The 20,629-nt window shown below is 44.0% G+C and overlaps 1 long non-coding RNA gene across 1 annotated transcript; it reads left to right on the plus strand.

Moving 5' to 3' along the window:
• Positions 1-632: 632 nt before the first annotated feature.
• On the plus strand, positions 633-19,691 carry LOC115251682 (uncharacterized). Its single transcript, XR_003890205.1, has 3 exons — positions 633-743; positions 14,762-14,849; positions 18,869-19,691. It is a non-coding gene; the product is annotated as an uncharacterized lncRNA (long non-coding RNA).
• Positions 19,692-20,629: the final 938 nt, after the last annotated feature.

The following is a 20,629-nucleotide window of genomic DNA, read 5'->3' on the forward strand; positions in this document are numbered from 1 at the left end:
ACTGTGTCTGGGGATGACTCAATCCAAGGCAGATAGAGATCAAGGACGCAGCAACATACGACTCCCGGTCTGAGATCAATGTCAACATGTTGATCGTGGGGATTACCGATCACTAAATGGTGGCAATGTTGCCTCACAGCCAGAAGGTTCTGGGTTCCATTATTTGCACAAATGTGCATGTTATCCCTGTGTATGTGCAGGTTGTCCGGCTTCCTCCCACAGACCAAAGACATTTATTTGGGGAGAGTAATTTGTTACTCCAAATTTCACTCTAGGTGTGAAAAAAGGGGGAACAGTTGCTTGTTAAGCTGCCCACGTCTCAGGGGCATCAAGGGGTTGATGCCCCTGAGACGTGGGCAGCTTGAAATGGATTGAAGTTTTTTTTTTTTTTAACTAGCAGAAATCTGTGTTTTAACATTGGATATTAATGACACATGTATTTATAATTTGGAAATAAGCAAATATGACCACCTATTACAAAAAAAGACAATCTTTTATTTCATTTCATAAAATTGTTGTATATTAAAGTGTCAAACATGCATTTTTTGCCCCCTCTGGTATCCAGAACCAAAACCTTTGAAATGAGCTCCCTCCTTTTCTATTGTTTACAGGCGAAACCACCATTTTGGGAAACCACTTCCTGTCTCAGTCATGTGACTGTCACCTGATCACCACAGCAGATCAGAACTTTCAGTGGTTCTCTCACAATGTGTTCCCAGCTTTTAGGGATTCTTCTTAACTAGGTAAAACATCAAGTAAGATTTATTGAATCTATATATTTTTGGGAACTTAAAGGAAGGTGGAGGAAGGCTGCCGTGACCTTTATTGTGCTGGAACTGAACTCTGATTCCATTAAGGTGTGTTGTCTCTGAATGATGGATGTTGCTGTAGTGAAAGAGAAATGCTGGGCAGATTTAATTATAGCCGGCCTCGGCTGTCAATATATTTAGAAATGAAATCTAACAGCCTATTTGTTGCAGGATGCTTGAGGATTATTCCCGTGACCCCCTGAAGCAGGTGCCCTACTGGGGTCACCGGTGGATGTGTTTGGACTCTGTGACTTTCAATGTCAGTGTGTTCTTTTAGGAAAAGGCCACAGCCAATCAGTTCTCCATGAAGGGTGCACGGTTCTATCACAGATGGCAGATGCTGAGGAGGTTGCACAACAGAACCACTTCCTTTAACACATGAAGTAAATTTCTTCCAAAAACGAAACACAATCGCTCATAAAACAACGTAGCAGGTACAAGATATTTCCAAAAATCATCCGTTTGTTCGACTTTACGTCAGTAAAACCAGATCAGTCATTGAAACGATCTCATGACGGCCATTCATAATCCTGCTTTTCTGTGATGAAGAGTTCTGGTGAAATTCTCAGCAGGGAGACAGTTTAAAGTTTAAACTTAATAAATAAAATAAAATATAAAAGTATAAGATGCACACAAAGGTGATACTGTGTTGGCAGTCTCACTACTTCCTGTTGTCCTCTGACTTCCCATTTTGTTTGACTGGGGCTGAGCTCGGGTTTGTTCCTCTTCAACACTTTGCCCAACCGGGAGTCCTCGGTAATATCTTGAAGTGTGTCCGAGGGTTGAGACTAATCAGTTAAGAGGAAGACGATAAATCAGATGTTTAATCTGCCCGTGGTATTTCAGAGGTCATGGTGGCGGTCTTTACTCAGACTGCTTGAGCCAGAGGATTCCTGGATAATCAAGGCTGACATTAAAGTCTCATCCTTTTCAAAGTGAAAAGCAAACTTTGGAATGGGATTGAAGTCACAATTATTGTTTATTTTGAGGAAGTTTGAAATGAAAGTGACAGTTTTAGGTGGAGCAAATTCAGAACAATGCTGCTATAACCTGTCAAACAAAAGGGCAGCTGTGTTGTAGCCCCGTCTCTGAAATCCTCCCAGGCTCCGTTAGCGCCCGAACACATCGATTTGCATGGAGAGTGCACATAGCATTTACCCTTGAAATATATAACCAATATTGGAGGTGGGTCAAGCTGATTGCTGCGTGTCTGCTTGCTCTGCTGGCAAACTGAGGAGGAAAGGGAGGGAAACGGCTTAGTAATTTACAGATATGACTTGTCGCGTGAAATATTTTGGAAATCTCATCTGTGTGGCTCTGCTTGGCTGCTTTTGGTTTTTGAGCTTATTTATTTATTTTTAAATCTGCTTTTCACAGATCAGTGTTGGCTCAACTGTGAATTAGCCTCCTGAACTCTCTGGCTCCGTGGCCTCGACAGCCTGTGTGTCTTTACAAATAACTGTAAAAATAAATTTTCACTTTACCCTTTTCAACTCAGGGCAGAAATATTCCATTTTTTATCTCCAGCCCCCCATTTGACAAAGAAAAATCTGTATAGTTGAGCACTTTGTTTTGTGTCTGAGAGCCTCCGTGAAAATGTGTTGTTTCTATGTTTTGGAGTCACAACCATTTAATCGAGAGTTTCTTCAGAAACAGCTGAAGGCACACCAGAACAGAAGAGTAGAGCGGCGCACATTTCAGAACCTCATATTATTAAGATGTCAGGAAAATGTCAAATTTTAAATTAATGAACCACAACAATGAAACAGCAAGTGATGAATTCATCATTTCTTGGACTGACCCCCCGTATCAGAGCTTCGGTAGCTTTGACATAAATCCTCAAACGGCTCCTGAACTCTCACCCTGGACCTCATTCTCGCAATACTCCATTCATCACTGTGTTCTTTTCCAAAGCCCTACTTCAAATGCCTTGTAGATGGACTATATAAATGATAGATTCGGTTGTTCTCTTCTCAAAAAAGGATGAGTTATTTTGCACAAAATGCTGCAACATTTATGATTCTGATGAAAGTTGAAAGCAGCTTTCAAAACTTTGGCTCACTGTAGAACAAACTAACAAAGCAGATCTGAAAGAACATTTGTGCCCTTTTAAATGTCATAGAATCACAGGCAAATGAGTCTGGTTGCTTAGGTTTATTGACACATTGCACCAACATTTACCGCTGTCACATGGGTGGGAGACAATTTAGCTACCAATTAGCACACTTGTGCCAGTACAACTAACACAATCTGATAACATCAGGATTTTTACTGGCTTTTATGCTCTTATTGCACCTTTTTCCCAGTGAAATTACAACATCCTGTTATGTCTGATAATTGTAACCTTTCAACAGTCTGAAACCTGTAATTATACAACCCAGTCTCGCGAAAATTTTGATACGCTCACGACATTGAATCTATTGGTTCGTGTCACAGGACAAAGTTTTTTTGGTGTCATACAACACAAATGGGGGAATGAATTCATGATTTCTTCAGCCCTTTTGTGTCAGAAACACAACTTTGTCTGGGTTTTGGCTGGACTTGTCGTCATGGTAACAGCCATGATCTGCGGTACGTGAGAGAAATGAGTAGCTCTGACACCTAAAGCCAAACATTTATCAGAAATGGGGCAGAAAACCCACTACATTAACAAGTAAACACCGAGACTACCTCATCAAAATAGGGTTGTGCAATTAATTTTGTTTAATTTACTCTATTCGGTACTGAGAAGCATGGAGATAACGTCATAGTTGTGACACGAAAAGGAGTGATGGCTTGTTGAATTATACGTATGTTCCTTCACGAGGGCTTTACTGGCATAATTACATACATAGCAGAGCTGAACAAATGAGTTAATGGTGTAACCCTTATCAACATTATACGCAGCCGTTGTGTTGCCGTGGGAAAGACCGCTCATATACAGGAAATGTTGACGTTTTTTCTTTCCTTAGCAATTTCTTTCATTAGAAGAGCTGCACTTTATTCACGTACCAGGAAAAGTATCAGTGTGAGGGGAATACCAGTCTCATACTCTTTCTGTGTGCTTTTAATAAAAATAGAATTCCCTGTCATCAGCCCAGCTTATGACGAATGGTGCTGAAGTATTTCCCAAATTGTAAAATCTATCAAGTGCACTTTTAGTTTGTATGTTTGTGTGTGAAGCTCTTGGACGGGGATGGGTTGTGGTTTCATCCCCAGATCACTAATCTCGACAGATGAATTTGTGAGGCATGATAGCATGTTTGGAAACTGATGCTGGCCAATATAATGACTATAACGTGACAGTTAAGTTACCGCATGTGCTTCTGTCTAAACTCCTTAATTTATGATGCAGAAAAAAAACACACCATTGGTTTTATTCATATAAGAGTGCGTGAAAAAAATTATGAATTACCTGAAGCGTGAGCTACCACCTTTAAACTAATCACTCCGCATGCATATAATCAGACAGATGCTACAGATGAAGCAGGATGCTAATGATAGGCTTAAATTAAGCTTTCAAAGGCATTTGGAATGGTTGGCAAATGGAAGGATGAGAGTCAGGGGTACCATATAAGATTGCTATTTTCTTCGAAATGATCATTTAGAATTTTCCCATTTCTGTGAAAATCTGTAAACTACAAGGGTCGACTGTGCGTCTGCCTCCCGATGGTTGAAATATTGAGTTTGAATCCATCCTACACTGGCCTCAAGGATCCACTGAAGCATTTGGCAATTTATTAAATTAATGTTATTAGTTCTACTTAATAGAAAGCGTTAGGAGGACATTTGAGAGTAATGTGTTATCCAATTTCACAGGCTGTCTAAAAATGCTTTTGGAATCTCTTGTGTCATGATCTGCTCCGCCTTCTTCCCCTAATCTCCTCTTCTCCAGCTCGAGTCCAGGGACAGGCAGCGTTCCAGGGCCACTCTGCGGAGGGCTAATCTGGGTTTGGTCCGCCCAGGATCCTTGCTCTGGTCCTGCGCCACCGTTCTTGGCGGGCCCCTTTGCTCAAATCATGAGACACACTCTGGCTGGATGGTTAATACCTTGGAAGGCCGGGAGGTGTAGCTGTGAACAGAAGGGTCACAGGAAGAGATGAGGGGGTGGAAAGCAGACAGGAGGTGGGAAGAATGCAATAAATGGACAATGAGGAACAGTGGGAATGTGATAGAGAAGGGAATATATTAATTTTAGGAGGGAAAGTGAGTGATGCTATTGAAATGTGCCTAAATGGCACCAGTGGCAGTGAAGATGTAGACTATCATGTCTGTGTGGAAGAGAGGAGGACAAAATGGCTTCCGAGCTTTGGCTTTCATTGATAAAATGACTGTTATCATCTATATTTTTATTCATTCTAGTTCGACCAGGGCTCATCCCAACCATTAGCTTTTGTTTGATTTTGGATGTCTGACAATTTGCCCCTCCCCCTCTTCATCACCCAGCTTTTCCACCTCCACCAACACTTAGGCTCATCTGCTTATTATACATCTGCTAGCTGTTGAACTTTTCACATTGGAGGAACTTTGCTAAACTCCCTGCAACTATGGCATTGTTTTCATGGAAATGGGATGTAATAGCAACAGCGATGTCAATGCATTTCTAAATTAATCACATCCCTAAAACTTTTGCAGCCGGTAATTACAAGGATGAGCTCTTTCTCCGAGAAAAGACACATATATTTGTTTTATTTCCTGAAAAGAGCATCTTTGATTGTGTTAACCTCTCTTGGTAAAGCTGCAAGCATTCCCTGGGGCCCTGAAATCAAATCAAATCAAATCAAATCAAATCAAATCAATCTTTATTTATATAGCGTCTTATACAATCAAAATTGTTTCAAGGCGCTTTCCAGAATCCCAGGGCCTGACCCCAGACAAGCAACAGTGGCAAGGAAAAACTCCCCTTTAACAGGAAGAAACCTTGAGCAGGACCAGGCTCATGTAGGGGGACCCTCCTGCTGATGGCCGGCTGGGTAGAGTGAGAGGAGAGGAGAGGAGAGGAGAGGAGAGGAGAGGAGAGGAGAGGAGAGGAGAGGGAGAGGGAGGGAGGGGAGGGGAGGGGAGGGAGGGGGGAGAGGAGAGGAGAGGAGAGGAGGGAGAGGAGAGGAGAGGAGAGGGAGGAGGGGGGAGAGGAGAGGAGAGGAGAGGAGAGGAGAGGAGAGGAGAGGAGAGGAGGAGAGAGAGAGGAGGGAGAGGGAGAGGAGAGGAGAGGAGAGGGGTAGAGGAGAGGAGAGGAGAAGTAGAGTGAAGGGGAGGTAGAGGAAAGGAGAAGGAGAAGAGAAGGAGGAGGGAGGAGGGGAAGAAGAAGAGGAAGGGAGGGGAGGAGAGGAAAAGGAGAAGGAGGGGGAGAGGAGAGGAGAGGAGAGGAGAGGAGAGGAGAGGGAGGAGAGGAGAGGAGAGGAGAGGAGAGGAGAGGAGAGAGGAGAGGAGGAGAGGAGAGGAGAGGAGGGAGAGGAGAGGAGAGGAGAGGAGAGGAGAGGAGGGAGAGGAGGGAGAGGAGAGGAGAGGAGAGGAGAGGGGTAGAGGAGAGGAGAGGAGAAGTAGAGTGAAGGGGAGGTAGAGGAAAGGAGAAGGAGAAGGAGGAGGAGGGGAAAGAAGAGAGGAAGGGAGAGGAGAGGGAGAGGAAAAGGAGAAGGAGGGGGAGAGGAGAGGAGAGGAGAGGAGAGGAGAGGAGAGGAGAGGAGAGGAGAGGAGAGGAGAGGAGAGGCACAGAGCACAGAAACACACACAAAAAATACGGTATACAATCACTTCAGCGGGGCCGGAGGTCATTATGCAGCTCCGAGGGCGGCGATACCTGTAAATAAATAGAGAAGGGGGGAGGGAGAAGCAGAAAAACTACACAAGAACTAGTCTGCTTGATGAGGAGAGGAAAGGAGAGGAGAGGAGAGGAGAGGAAACCATGACCCAGTGGGGTGACAGAGGCCTGTCAGGTGATCATGTTTCCGGACCCCGGCAGCCTTGGCCTATAGCAGCATAGCTAAGATGTGACCTAACGATTAGACGACCCCCTAAGTATAATAATTTGTCTGTCTATGATAGTAACTGGAACTACTGAATTAGTAACAATAAGCTTTTTCAAAGAGGTAGGTTTTGAGTCTGATCTTAAAAGTAGCGATGGAGTCAGCCTCCCGTACCTGGACAGGGAGCTGGTTCCATAGCAGGGGGGCCTGGTAGCTAAATGCTCGGCCCCCCATTCTACTCCTGGAAACTCTGGGAACCACAAGTAGACCAGCATTCTGAGAGCGGAGCGGTCTATTGGGCTGGTAAGGTATCACTAGCTCCTCCAGGTAGGATGGAGCTTGGCCTCTGAGGACCTTGTAGGTCAAAAGAAGGGTTTTAAAAATTATTCTAAATTTAACGGGCAGCCAATGAAGAGACGCCAGTACAGGAGTAATATGATCTCTTTTGTCAATACCTGTCAGAACTCTGGCTGCAGCATTTTGGATCAACTGGAGGCTTCTTAAAGAGTTGTTTGGACACCCTGATAATAAAGAATTACAATAGTCCAGCCTGGAAGTAACAAATGCATGGACTAACTTTTCAGCATCATGCCGCGTCAGCAGCTTCCTGATCTTTGTGATGTTCCTCAAGTGAAAAAAGGCACTTCTAGAGACTAAATTAATGTGTGAGTTGAAGGAGAGATTTTGATCAAAAGTTACTCCTAGATTCCTCACAGAGAGACTAGATGTTAATGAGATACCATCTAGAGTGATCATGTGATCTAATCTATCCCTGAGAGGTTCAGGACCTCAGGACTGAAGCCACCATAACAACTCTACCTACAGCAGGTATTCCTAAACTTGGAATAGAAGAATCTGTGGAGCACACACAGTCCGAACAAATGATTGGGCTGAGGGCGAGTTCTTGCTTTCTGGAGACGCTCCTATTGCTTGCTCTTTTCATATAAACTATTTTTGACACCACCGTATAAAGTCTGGTATCAAGACTTTTGCAACTGTCAGAACGATTGTTTCATTTTATTTGTCTCTGCTTTTGTGGCTGCGAACAAAAGCAGGCGACAGTTGGAGCCGATGCTAACTATGACTTCCGTCAAATTAATCTCACTATGATTACGCTGCCGTGCCCTTTGTGGCGATGACAGCGTCAGAAAAAAGGGGCAGAAACTGTCAATTGATCGCGGGAGAAATATGAAAACAGAACACATTAACGGAGCAAACACTCGGGGATTTAATTGCTACTCAGAGAAATTCAAGCGGAATTTTTTCACGCAGCCGACGGGAAAAAGAAAACCATGCTCCAACAGGCAGAGAAGCTCCTGTGTGATAAGTGCTGATGGATCCGTCAGCCCTTTCCACAGGTTCCTGCCGTTCTTGGCATCTGGAATCACACAAGTCATCTTCTTATGAGTTGTATTAACACAGGTGTAAGAGAAGAAATTACTGCTTTCAGTAGCTCTTTATTGTCGTCCATGGACTCAATAAGAGGTGTGAATTCCTTTGAGCGGTGATGCCGAGCAGTGGTTTATCTGTGCCCGACCGGCTGTGCACGTGTACATATGCTGCAAGTGGGAAATATGGATCCTATGTGCTAATTACATATCAATATGGTAATTACCTTCCAGATTTTGTCAGAACATGCACCGTGGTGTCCTTTTCTACTAAAAATACTACTTTCCAGACTCTTCTATTGCTTGACTGCATTCCTTATCTTTTACCCAATTTCCAGCAACTGTAAAGTGCAACTTCATTTCCAATCTCTTGTACTGGTTTTTGTTTTCCCTGAACTATCACACCAGCCACTTCCAGTCCTTCCCTATATGATCTCTTATCTGCCAAATTCGGCTTCCTGCTGTTGCCCCTAATCTCATAACCAACAGGTTAAACCTGTAATCTTGCTTCGCCACATTTGCTGACAGTTCAGCCTTAATGGCCTCACCTGAATGATATCATAGATGATGCATTCTCAGGCATTTTGTCCCATTGTTTCTTATCCAGTTTATGGGGAAAAAATGATGTTCTGTTCCAGTTTCTCTTCATCTTAACTGACACAAATACTCCCCTTGTGCTTTTCCACGCTAGCATCAGTTATCTTGACAGAAGGGAGACGGTGATCCACCCTGTGTCTGTGCACGTGTTTGCATCAAGGCCAATGAAGCACCTTTTAAAGAGAATCGATGCATTTCTAAATAAAGGCAAATTAGAATCTCTAAATGGAGGCAGCGGATGTCTGGTAGGAAACATCATTTTTATGCTTCTCTCATCAACCCTTTTGCCCTCATAATGCTTCCTGTTTGTACCATTAAGACAGTCGACCACTTTAAACACCACTGCTGCTTATTCTATCTCAAACCGGGGCACAGATGTATTGAATATCACAAGTTTCAATGCGGACACCGCCATTATTTTAAACTCAAATTCATTTTTACAGCCCCAGTTTTTAGAAATCATTTAGATTCAGATTCTGAATGTTGTGATCCAGGATTCCCAGTTGTGTTTGTCCTGCAGGGGGCGTGGTGGAGCCATGCTCTGGCCACCTGTTGGCGCACCTGCAGGACATCAGTGATCAGCCGCCTATTTAAGGCCTAAGACTCCGGCCTACCAGTGTCGGAGGAGTTCTTGTGACTAGGTGGATCTGGTAACTTTGTTGGTTTTTTTGAGATTTTTGTGGCTGCCCTTTTGTGTTTGTTTAATAAAACCATTTTTTGGATCGTTCATCACTGCGTCTTGCCTGCGTTCGGGTCCTAAACCACCACGAACCGTAACACTGAACTTCCATTCCTTTTGAATTCTTCCTTCTCCACCACGGCGGCTTTGCTATTGCTTGCATTTCCATCTTCACATTACAATAAACATTTACGTATTTTCTGGTGTCGGCAGGTTAAAGTGGGCTCCTCCAACATTTCTGATTACCTGTCACCTGTGAATGCATCATTTTTAACACCTATAAATACTGTGTTCAACCTTCCTATAAGCTCTCTTTTGAAGGATCTGATTGCTTCTCTTTCAAGTGGTCATTTATTTCTACCTAGATGAACTCTAACCATCAAACGTAGGGAAGTTCGATTCCTTTTGATAAAGCCTAGCAATAGTTGAAGGAACTGGAATCTAAAGATTAAGAACGCCAGCTCATGCTGCACATAATCCTCAATCCTTTCCCGCCTGTCTCAGTCACAGTCAGCAAAACTGAGCTTCGAGCTGGCCGCGTGGTTTCAAAGGAGAGGTCACTTTTTATCTCACCGTCTGTTGAGTCTGCGGGAGTGGAAAAAAAATCCTAAACGTAGCCAGCGTTCATTTAGCAAAAAAAAAAAAAAAGGGTTTGAGTTAAAAAAAGCTCATTGTGGTGCAGCGTTATTTATCGGCATTAAAGCGATGAGACGACGGTGGACAAAATTAGGCAGGAATGGGTCTTCAAAGTACACCAAATTGCCTGGCAGTCCAGGAATGCAGCCATGCTGCAGATGTTTCCCCAAACCTGAAATCGGATCAATGGATCTAATTTGATCGTACTCTGATGCGGCGTAAGAACGGATTATTCTGGATGGAATGTCTTGATATCCAAAAGATAAGAGAGTTTGCCCCCTCCCTCTTTGGTTCGATCTGCTGATCTGGAGTGATGCATTTGGACGGAACAAGAGAAAATGAAAGGAAAATTATGGAAGAGGAATCCAAACAACACTTAAACCAATAAAGAATACTATTAGGACAAAGTGATGATGGAAAATATTCATTCATTTAAGAGGATATCCATCAGTGGGCAATGGCGCCACTGTTGTAAGCCCTTATTAGAAAGAAATATTAAAAAATCATTATGAAGAGAAAGATTACACTGTGTAAAACTAATGATTTCACAGCTGTGAAAGCATATTAAACGACACCAACCTGGTTCTTCCACAGGATCATTTATTTCAGTAAAATACTGTCATTAATGGTGTGTCTGCTCAACCAGGCCTCACACTGTAAAACCAAACACAGCTTTGGCCAAAAGTGGGAGAGAAATGGGCAACAGTGAATCACTTCCAGGGGTTTGGCAGACACTTTTGGAGATTTTCCATTAGGCAGATTTTTAAATTAGGAATTTGAATAATCCACAGTCCGGCCCAGGGGGCATTCCTGCCTGTTGCCCTTTAACCTCTTGTCGAGCCAAGTGAGCCTGACTGGGACCAATGCTTACATAAATGGGGCCAAAAGGGGAAAAATAAAAATCGTATTTATTTTTGTATGGTAGCCTGAAATGGACAAACAGGATCATGGTTCAGTTATATAATTCACCACTGGATGCAGCTTCATCTTCCACATTGTCCTTTAAATATGCAGGAGCAAACAAAGCTGAGGTCAAAATTTAAATCCTTCGATCGGAATCACTTCAAGCCTCCTCTGGTTCGAGCGAATGGGATCTTTGTAGCTGAAAGACAAAGGCGCGCCTCTCGCTGAGACATGAAATGGATGAAGTGGAGAAACTAAAAGCACTTTTAAGACACTGTTCTTTCATTATTCAAATCCCCAACAGGCGCAGGGGAAAGAGCGGGATGTGTCACAATTCAGACTCGATCAAAGTGAATTATACACCACAGCAGCTACTGTAAATGCAGTCTCTTTCCATGGCACTTCTGGGTCAGGGAGCATTTTACCGCAGTTATGCATCTGTGAGGAAGAGAGACCGTTAGAGGAGAACGTAGACTGAGCCACTGACAAGCACCTGTTCCCACCATCTCTCTGCATCCCTGCGACGGCGTTTCCGTTTCTTATTACCAAAGGCTTTCAGACACCTGAGCTTCCCCTGCTTCATTTCAGCTGCTCGATTGGCCTTGGATGTCCATATGGAAATGATGTTGCGGCGCTCGAGTGCCAGCAGAACCATTTCCTGCAATTTCGCCCACCTGCTGGCAGCAAAAGGGCACGAGGACGGGCCAGAACTAACAAGAAAGCAGGAGAGAATTACGCAGAGAAACCAAAGATGGCAAAGAAGAGAGCTTGGTGCGACGAAGGAGATGCTTCACTGTGGTCGAAAAAGAGCACGGAGAGTAATATAAACTGGCATTTTGTTGGTCACCTGTTAAATGCAGTGTTGTTACAGAAGCGTGTGATGCGACGGTTCACCGCAAGACGATTCATGCTAGATTTGTGGATAATGGTGTGTGGTGACGTGATCTTTAGAAACCATATAGATTCAACCAAGGCGTGCACTTGTAGATGCAAATGTTCTGTTATTCTTTTTAATACGCTACAATTTTTGTTTCTTTTTTTGTGTTATTTTCTCCCATTTAGCCATAATTGCTGTGACTCATGCAAAGCCCATCAGAACAGCAGTATTATTCTTTCAAAAAGACCCCCCCCCCCCCTTAGTTCATCATAAATAACCAGCTGCAAAACACATTGGTAATTTTGCTTCTACATTTTCTATGGGAAACTATTACATGGGGGTTACAAACGAGTTGCTTGGACTAAAGAGGTGAAGAAGTGCACCAGAGGTGATCAACAACAACAGTTCCCGGCTACGGAGCTGTCGCATCCTTTGGGCATGTTCTCGAGGTTGAACATGATGAAAAGCAAAGTTGCACCCTCGGGCGAGCCTCAGAACGAAGCTTTGAGGCTAGTGGATTACTGCACTCTCAGCAAGTTAACTAGAGTACGCTGCCGCCTCCAAATAAGAGTTTCAGGATGCTGCACCCTTGACAGGGCTTCAAAGAGGATAGAGGAGAGGCATCACGATGTATTTTGTCCTGCAAATGGAAATGTATGTTTTTGAGTTTGTTTTAAAGGTTGAAGTTGAAAGAAACAGCCGTGCGTCTGCAATCCTCAGTGTGCATAAATGAAGAAGTTGTGTGCTATGATAATTGCTGGCGTTCTGCGAGGGTGGCTGATAGGTTGCTCTGCTTGTGAGGCCATCTGAGAGCTCAGCTGTGAGTGATCTATCCCTCCATTTTCTCTCAAGTCGATCCTACTTCATGGAATTCAGGAGGTTTGGCCTTTTCCTTTACACATCCTACCACCAGAGGGCACTAATACTTCTGAATATAGTATATTGTTTGGATGAAACTTAGAGGCATGACTCAGTCAAGGTGAACATTGGTTGTGACACATTGAAGACTGGAATCTGTCACCCTAGATTAATGTCATTGGGGGCTCTCTGGTCTGCTCCTGATTGGGCCTCCAGAGGCAAACTGGTCCAGGCTTATAGCCCGACTTGTGGCTTTCTGTAAGGCCAGGCCTCTGGAGGGGGACTGTTGGTGTGTGTGGTGACCAGGGGGCTCAGATACACTCAGGACAAGGACACTAAGTCCACTAAGACCTGGGTAACCACATAGAGGTATCAGAAAATACTTGTCTTCTTCTTTTCCTCGTTTGCGGCCATTACTCCAGTCATAGAGTAACTAAAATGTGTGATTGCAGAAATGAGGCCAGTGTGTTCAAATGCTGCATGTAACAGTTGGAAAAGCACGTATCTACTGTTTGAAATTGCCATTTGTACAAAGGCAATGTGACATAAAGACAATATGCAATTAAATCAGCGATTAACATGCATTCTACAATGGCATTTGTCCTTTATATCAACATATTTTATCAACATCTTAGCATCAAGCTGTTGTTTTAAGATAAAGCCTGTGGAGAGGGCTCAAAGCACACACTTGTAATACGAGACAAACACTGTAGATTATCAGATTTTCAGCCCCTTCTCGCTCCCAATTCATGGAGTAATGAATATGTTGGGACACTGTCTTGTCAGACAGTACTGATGCAGGTGCTCCTGTGGGTTTGATCTAAACTGATCTTGGTGCAAGTGTCTTTGAAACTGAACTTTAATTGCCTTGTTCCTTTGAATCGTGTTGAAATCCCCTCAAAAAGTCAAAATTCTGGCCATTATTCATTGCTTTGTGTAAAAGTTATTGAAGTTATTCTTGTTGGGGCAACAAAGTGTGCAACTCTAATCATAGCCAACAGCTAATTTCAACGCTGGGACAATTTGACGGTTAATGAAAATGACCCTGAAGAGATCATTACAGATCAGTGGAAAAGTCAAAGTCAATGATGTCAGGCAGACGTTCCAGCACCAGGAGGTGAAAAGTGACGGCAAACATAAAGCGTAGACCGCTCGACATGGCGGTGAGTGAAAACGAATAATCTCTGAGATATTAGAGTGATTTTATGCATCACAATACATCAAATCTTAGCCCGGAGAGCCACCAGTCCCCATAACGCTGGATATCCAACACATGAGAAGTTACACTCACATCTCATTTCTGTCAAGAGTAAAAAAAAAACTCGTCCTAACTGCAGTGGTAAAAAACAGCTTGAATGCTGATGTTACTTCAACCCTTTCTGGGTGTGAGGTGCATTGTTTTAGCTTTATCAGTGACTCCTGATGCCACTCAGCTGTCAGAATCCACCAGATTCTGAGAAAGATTGTTTCATGTACAAATTTTTGTCTGTGTTTCTGTTAGACATAGATCATGTAGTTAATTTAGCAGCACTTTGATCCAGTGCTACTGAGACCCTTTTAAAAGTCATATCCATTATGTGAACGTCTTTGGTGCCTCGGTTCTGCTTTTAAGCACCCGCCGTGCACTGTGGGTAGAAACCACAAGCCGCAGCAACGTGTATCAATTTCACCTCATATTCCTACAATTGTCAAATAGGAATGTCAAAAAAGATTTCACTGTTAGCTGTTGCTACCAGAACTGGCAAAAACATCTCTGAAAGAAGACATTTTTCTCATTGCGCCTCCTCAATGTTGAAATAATGTGAATTCATTTGCATTATTAGCTCAGAAAAGGCAGTTCATTAAAAATAAAGAACAAACTTTACATAGTAAAACACCCAACACCAAAACAAGCACATTAGGTTGATTGGACCTAAATTGCCCCTAGGTGAGTGTGTGAGTAAATGGGTAGCACTCGTGGAGCTGATTAGGTAAGTGGCGGTGACATAAAATGGATGGATGGATCTTAATAGAAGGGATTTGATTGGGATGCAATTTGGCTAAATATTTTCCATTTTCTCCTGCATTTCTAGGTGATCGTCGGTTTGTCCTTGGTCCCTCACGGGTTCTGACAATGATTTGGAGGGACTCCCTTAAAAGCTTTGCCAGAACTTCATAGAGGTAATTGTTCACCGGCATTGACGATGACTGGACAGGTTCACTCCTCAGCCGTTCGCCACAGTTACGATGACCCGGCACCGGAGGATTACCTGGTTTGCAGGCTGCACAGTCCATAAAATGGAATTAATGAGCTGAAAGCGGCTAAAAGCTGCAGGAGTCACAGACGAGGAGATGCCTTTGAGTGAGGTCAGCAGCTCGGGTCTCAACCACATTAGGGAGTAATTTAAGTCAATGCTGGTTTCAATGAATTGCCTAATGAGGCTTTTAATGATTAGTTTTCCTGGGTAGAACTCACTCCCAGCTTTCATGATTCCACAATTTCACCACGTCTCCATTAAACGGACACCCTTCAGCCATATCGGACCATAGGTCCGTGTACAGATATGATGATTTTAGAACATTCTTTGAATTCTCCATTAACTCCGATGCTGCCAGTCGCCAGGAGTGATTTTTCTGCTCGGTCAGAATGTGGATAATTCAGCCAAAGGTTAATATTTGATGCTTTCAACTCAACGCGACCCGGTGGTGGTGCTGGCGGTCACTGCGACACCAGCAGGTAGAATCAGACGAGGTCTTGACCGCTGTGTGCTGCTCGTGGTGTTTATTATTCGGGGAGAGAAAGCGCATCTCAAGCTCCAACATTCATCAGGGTGCTCAAGAATTCTCATCTGTGAATGCACGAGCCCATTCAACGCCACGCTTCGCTCTCTGAAGGCATTTTCAGTCCCCCCGCAGTTAAAGTGGGTATGTTTGCTAACCCACTCGGCACCATTTTTCTCTGTGTGTTCTCTATTACTTTCTAATGCCGCCAACGTGCGGACACGGGTCTGGGCGCTGAGAGACGAGAGGTTAATGCAGGTCTAAATGTTCAGGGTGTGTCATCGAGGCGGGAGGAAATAGAAAATAAATTTAAGACATCTGTATCAAAGTCCTGCAACTTTTGTTCATGAATTATTTTTTTAAATGCAACCAGGGCCACGTAGATTAAATAGAGGTTTTCTTTAGTATTGGAGGATAAACCAGCCAGTCAAGACTTAAACTACATGGAAACCACGGTTAATTAAAATGGACTGCAGAGCTGTTTACAGGACACTTGTATCTGAAGAAACTTGAGTGCTTATATGCTACATTTGGTGCCGAATCATTATGAACTCTGTTGAAATCACTTCTACATTTTATCTGAGTGTTTTATAGACTGTTCGGAAGAGATAAATAGCTTTGTGCCGCCGCACACGGGGTTCCATTCTTATCACTGGTCAGCAGGGCACTCTGACGGCTGAACCTTTCCTACTCTGCTAGCCTTCTCCTCAGCCCGCTGACCTCCCCCACTCCCTCTCCTTCCCACCCATCCTTCCTCTGTCAAGTGCCGTGCCGATTTTTATCTCCCTCCATATCTGCTTGCCATTGTGCTTTTATCCTCAAATCTCTTCTCTGTCACATCTAACCCATTTAAAAAATCCTTCCCTGAATGGATTTTTAAGACTTTTTTGATGTGGAACTTTGTTGAAAAACCTTCAATATTCTTATTTTGTGCAACAAGTATTCTTGTGTGAGAACAAGGTAATGCCACACTTTGAATTTTAACATCTTTGGCCCACCCAAATTTTGGACAAGATTTCAGATAAGTAACAATTATCTGTTTTCTGATCTGTAGGGACATTTCTACCTCTTTTTGGAGAACATTTATAGGCTGAAACACAGGAAAATAATCCTGTATTCAGGGCGCCCTGCCGTGCAAAATGCTGCCTTTTAACTTTCTCCCCCACATTTCATCCCTGCAATGCGACAGATCCCCTCTGTCCTAAACAAAGAGTAAAGATCCCACTTTCCCTCCCATTCTTTGAATGACTCCTGCACATATTGAGTGCTGTTTATTAACCGAAGAGCTGCTTCAGTCCTTCCCAAAGTAATCTTGCAGGCAGCATGGAGCGATCTGTCGCTCCCTTTTCGGCTCCTTTGCGTTCTGGTCCTGACCTCAACTTTTCACCTTTTCTCTCCGCCGGCTCATCCCATTCCCCTCCTCGGCTGAAGCTCATTTCGCTGTGGGAACAGTGAAGCCACTTCGCGAAGACTCCTGTTGCAAAGTGAAACACACGAGCACACACCCGCGCACTCACACTCCGATGATGGCATCAACCAGATTCTTTTCTATATAATGACCTCATAACCTCTGTATCCCGACAGCCTCCCCAGCCTAACTACTCAGATTGACGGTGGAAGTGGCTGCGGGGGATGATTTTAAGATTCAGCAGCCAGCCTGATGAAAGCAGGCAGTCCAGAGAGGTCACTATTATGAATTAATGAAATATACAGCTCTACTGCAGTGCAGCTTCCCCCTTAAAGTGCAGCTGCAGGATTGTGTCTCCGAGCACTTGAAGAGTCTCTTGTATGCATGTGCCTGCACATTAATGTGAGGTATTGGAGCATTTTTGATTGCTTTTTCCCCAACAAGGTTTCTGCTGTGTACATAAATATATGTTTTTTGTGCCTCTAAATACAAATACATATAGGATTTCAAAGAATAGGTCCCAAATGTAGCTTTTACTTCATCATAATCTCAGAGGAACAGGCCAAATGTGGACAAGGGATTTTGCCTTGGAAGGATCGTTAGAGCTTTTCTCAAAAACGACAGAAGGCGTGTGATTTTCGCTGGAAGCGGAGCCTCTCTGTTGAGTCTCCATGCTCGACTGTGCAGTTATGCGCATGTGGGAGCACAAACAGACAACCCTCTCCTCTCACAGGCCCCACCTGGGAGTGTAGGAAACATTCGGAGGTGGGAGGCAAGGAGGAAATAACGGCGGAAAGCAAGATAATGTGTCAGGGGGGCAGAGAGGAGGGAGGGTTTACTTGCTTCTGCTTTTAATCTGAGATGAAGTGGCAGAAAGAGGAGCACTTAGGCTGAGAGCACACAGAGAGGTGATATAAATGTCTTTACGCCTGATAAAGTTTCAGAAGTAGAATAAGAGACATCAGTACAAGGCGGATAGATGGAGCGCTCCGTAATTAGCTCCTCATATTAGCTTTCCTGTGGCGCTGCGTCTCGCTTTGAATTTTTCACTTTGATTTGGTAACGAGGATTGAGCGGAACAGTTTATGGAAGTGTTTCAATTGTCACGCTTTCTCGTGCAAAGGACGTACGATCACCCATGTCTGGCAAAAATGCAGCTGATTTGCTATTATCGTCGGCATACAAGTCAATTAAAATATGCTGAAAATCCCTTTACCTTTTTTTTTTGCCCCCTTCACCAGCAAAACAGGCTGATAAGCGTGCGAATGTCATTAATAAACGCAAATTGCCTGGAGTGTTGTGAAACAAACAAATCGGTGTGAACTTTACTAAACCATCTCAGAAATATGGCAATTAACACTCAACAGCAGCCAGAGAGGAACTCCAAATATTTAACTGAGATATAAACAGTAAAAACACGAGTTCTTTGCCTGTGATGCAGCTTTATCTACATATACAGGTGGAGCAGCAGATGGACGCTTCTCACCACAGAATATTAGCACATTGGTTGGATTTTCCCCAGCTGATGTCTTATACAGACAGCCACAGATCACGCTGTTCTTCCTGGAAGAACCAAGTGCTGCTGGCCTGCAAGTACTAAATAATAATTCCTGTTCCAGAGCTGTGAGGCGCACAAAAAAGGCAGCTGTGATATTTTGCTAATGACTTTAATCAAGTCAGCGCCAAGACACCAAAGTGACATCGGAGCTTTTAAGCATCAGACTTTTTAATTCACGGGGCCGGTTTATTTAAAGCAAATCATTTTTGCACATCAGAAGTTCCATCAGCTATAAATTACAACACTAACATGACATTAAGATTGATTTGAAATACAGTCGGTCCTTCCAAATTTTTACCCACGATGCTTTTATACCAATCATAGCTATCCGGGGGCTCCTGGCCGCCCTGTTGGTCATCCCTTGACACTTTCCATCATTTCTCCATATGGAAAAAACTTAACACAAAGTCGCAATCTTGAAATTTGCATTCCTAACAAATTTCGTTTTAACAGGGAAGCTGGATGAAGAGGAAGAACAGAGTTGATGGCCTATGCAGGGACACACATCAGTCTACGACGCGCCGCGAGGAGAGCGCGGCACAATACTCGGCGCAATCGGACGGGCAATTACAGAGGTAGCCTGCGGGGGAGGAGGGCAGGCAGAAGAGGAAAAAGGTGGAGAGAGATGAAAAGTGCTGCAGCAGAAGAGCAGCCATCTGAGGATTGAAGGACCCTGATGCCCATCAACTGTTGATGTTAAACTCAGAGTCTGATCATTGCCTCTCGGTGGGCCTTGAGCACTCCCGTCTCGCACTTCTCCCAACCATCTTTAATAGGCAGCCCTGTTCTGCCCCAGCTCTTGCTCCTTTCCTGGCAGAGCGAGAGAGCACTTTGATGGACATCATCCTCCCCCGTTCTCTGTTATTCTGCCTCCCTTTGGGTTCCTATCACTTTCACTGCACGCTGTAAGCTCAGAAACTCACACAATGCTCCGCCTCACCTCCTCAAACCTTTCTCTCCATGTTCTGCCTTTCCCCCCTACTTTAGAGCTCATACTGTTCAACAACATCTGCCTTTACGCCTCTTCAATCTTCGCTCGCTGTTTGATATCTGAGCCGAGCAGAATACAATAGCAAGACTGACCTGTCACCGACACAATGTTTTCTCTCCGTATAACCGCCGTGTGAGTTCCGTGGCTTTCGGGGCAATACCCTTCAATCCCTTTCATTTGTATGATATAAACCATTGGTGATGTCAGTCCTTTTCTAAGCATACTCTCAATAGTTTTTTTGAAACACGTGACTTGCGCTCACTTTCCAGGGCACGCAAGTGTGTGTGTGTGTGACCAGGTTTACAACACATGTACTCTACTCAAGCTTATTTTTTATTATTGTTATATTTAGCCCTGATTCACCACAGAGAAGCCAAATGAGGGGCTTTGGGGACAGAAGATCGGCTCTATCATGGCTGGTACTGTCAGCCCCCCTGCAAGTCTGCCTTCCCCCAAAAGCCCTGCTCACTGTTGTCAATAGTTATTAACACAAGTGTGAGACTACATGTCAGTCACTGAAATATTACACCCTGCAGGGCCATAGTAGTTCTGGAGATGAACGAGAGACCAAAGGTGCCCCGACTGTGCATGTTCTGAGTTTATTTTTCCAGAGTGAAGATGGAGTCCCTGGAATTAAGACAAAAGACTGATTGTGTGAAATCCTGTATCTCTCAATCAAATATGGAGAATTGGACGGATGATCCTGCACAAGCAGAACTGCTGAAAGTATATCCAAGGTAGTTTTCTCTGTCAACTGGACTGGGTTTCTTCTCTTGAAGACGTTTCGCCTTCTATCCAGAAGGCTTCTTCAGTTCTGAAATCGCTGGGGAGAGAGCTTGAGAATATATAGCCCCTGGACCATTTGCATGCTAATGATCTGGGTGGTCACCTGAGAGTCGTTAGCAGGGTCGTTGGTCGGGTCGTTGACCTAGTTTCTGTTGAGATGTCTCCCCTTTGTCTGCTGGGTCACATGGTGATGAGTCACTGGGTCTCTTGGAATGGTGTGAATGTTTGTTTTGCTGTTGGAAGGAGTGGAGGACTGCATTGTATGTGGGTGATAGGAAGTGCCTCAGGCCACCACCCCTGTTTAAGGATGGTTTCTCCAATTTAACATGGATAGCTTCCTTGACCCCCCTTTCGAACCAGCGGTCTTCTCTGGCCAGTATCCGTACTTGGCTGTCCTCGAAGGAGTGCCCACTCTCCTTTAAGTGTAAGTGGACTGC

This window comes from Takifugu rubripes, chromosome 12 (assembly GCF_901000725.2).
Source record: "Takifugu rubripes chromosome 12, fTakRub1.2, whole genome shotgun sequence".
NCBI lineage: Eukaryota > Metazoa > Chordata > Actinopteri > Tetraodontiformes > Tetraodontidae > Takifugu > Takifugu rubripes.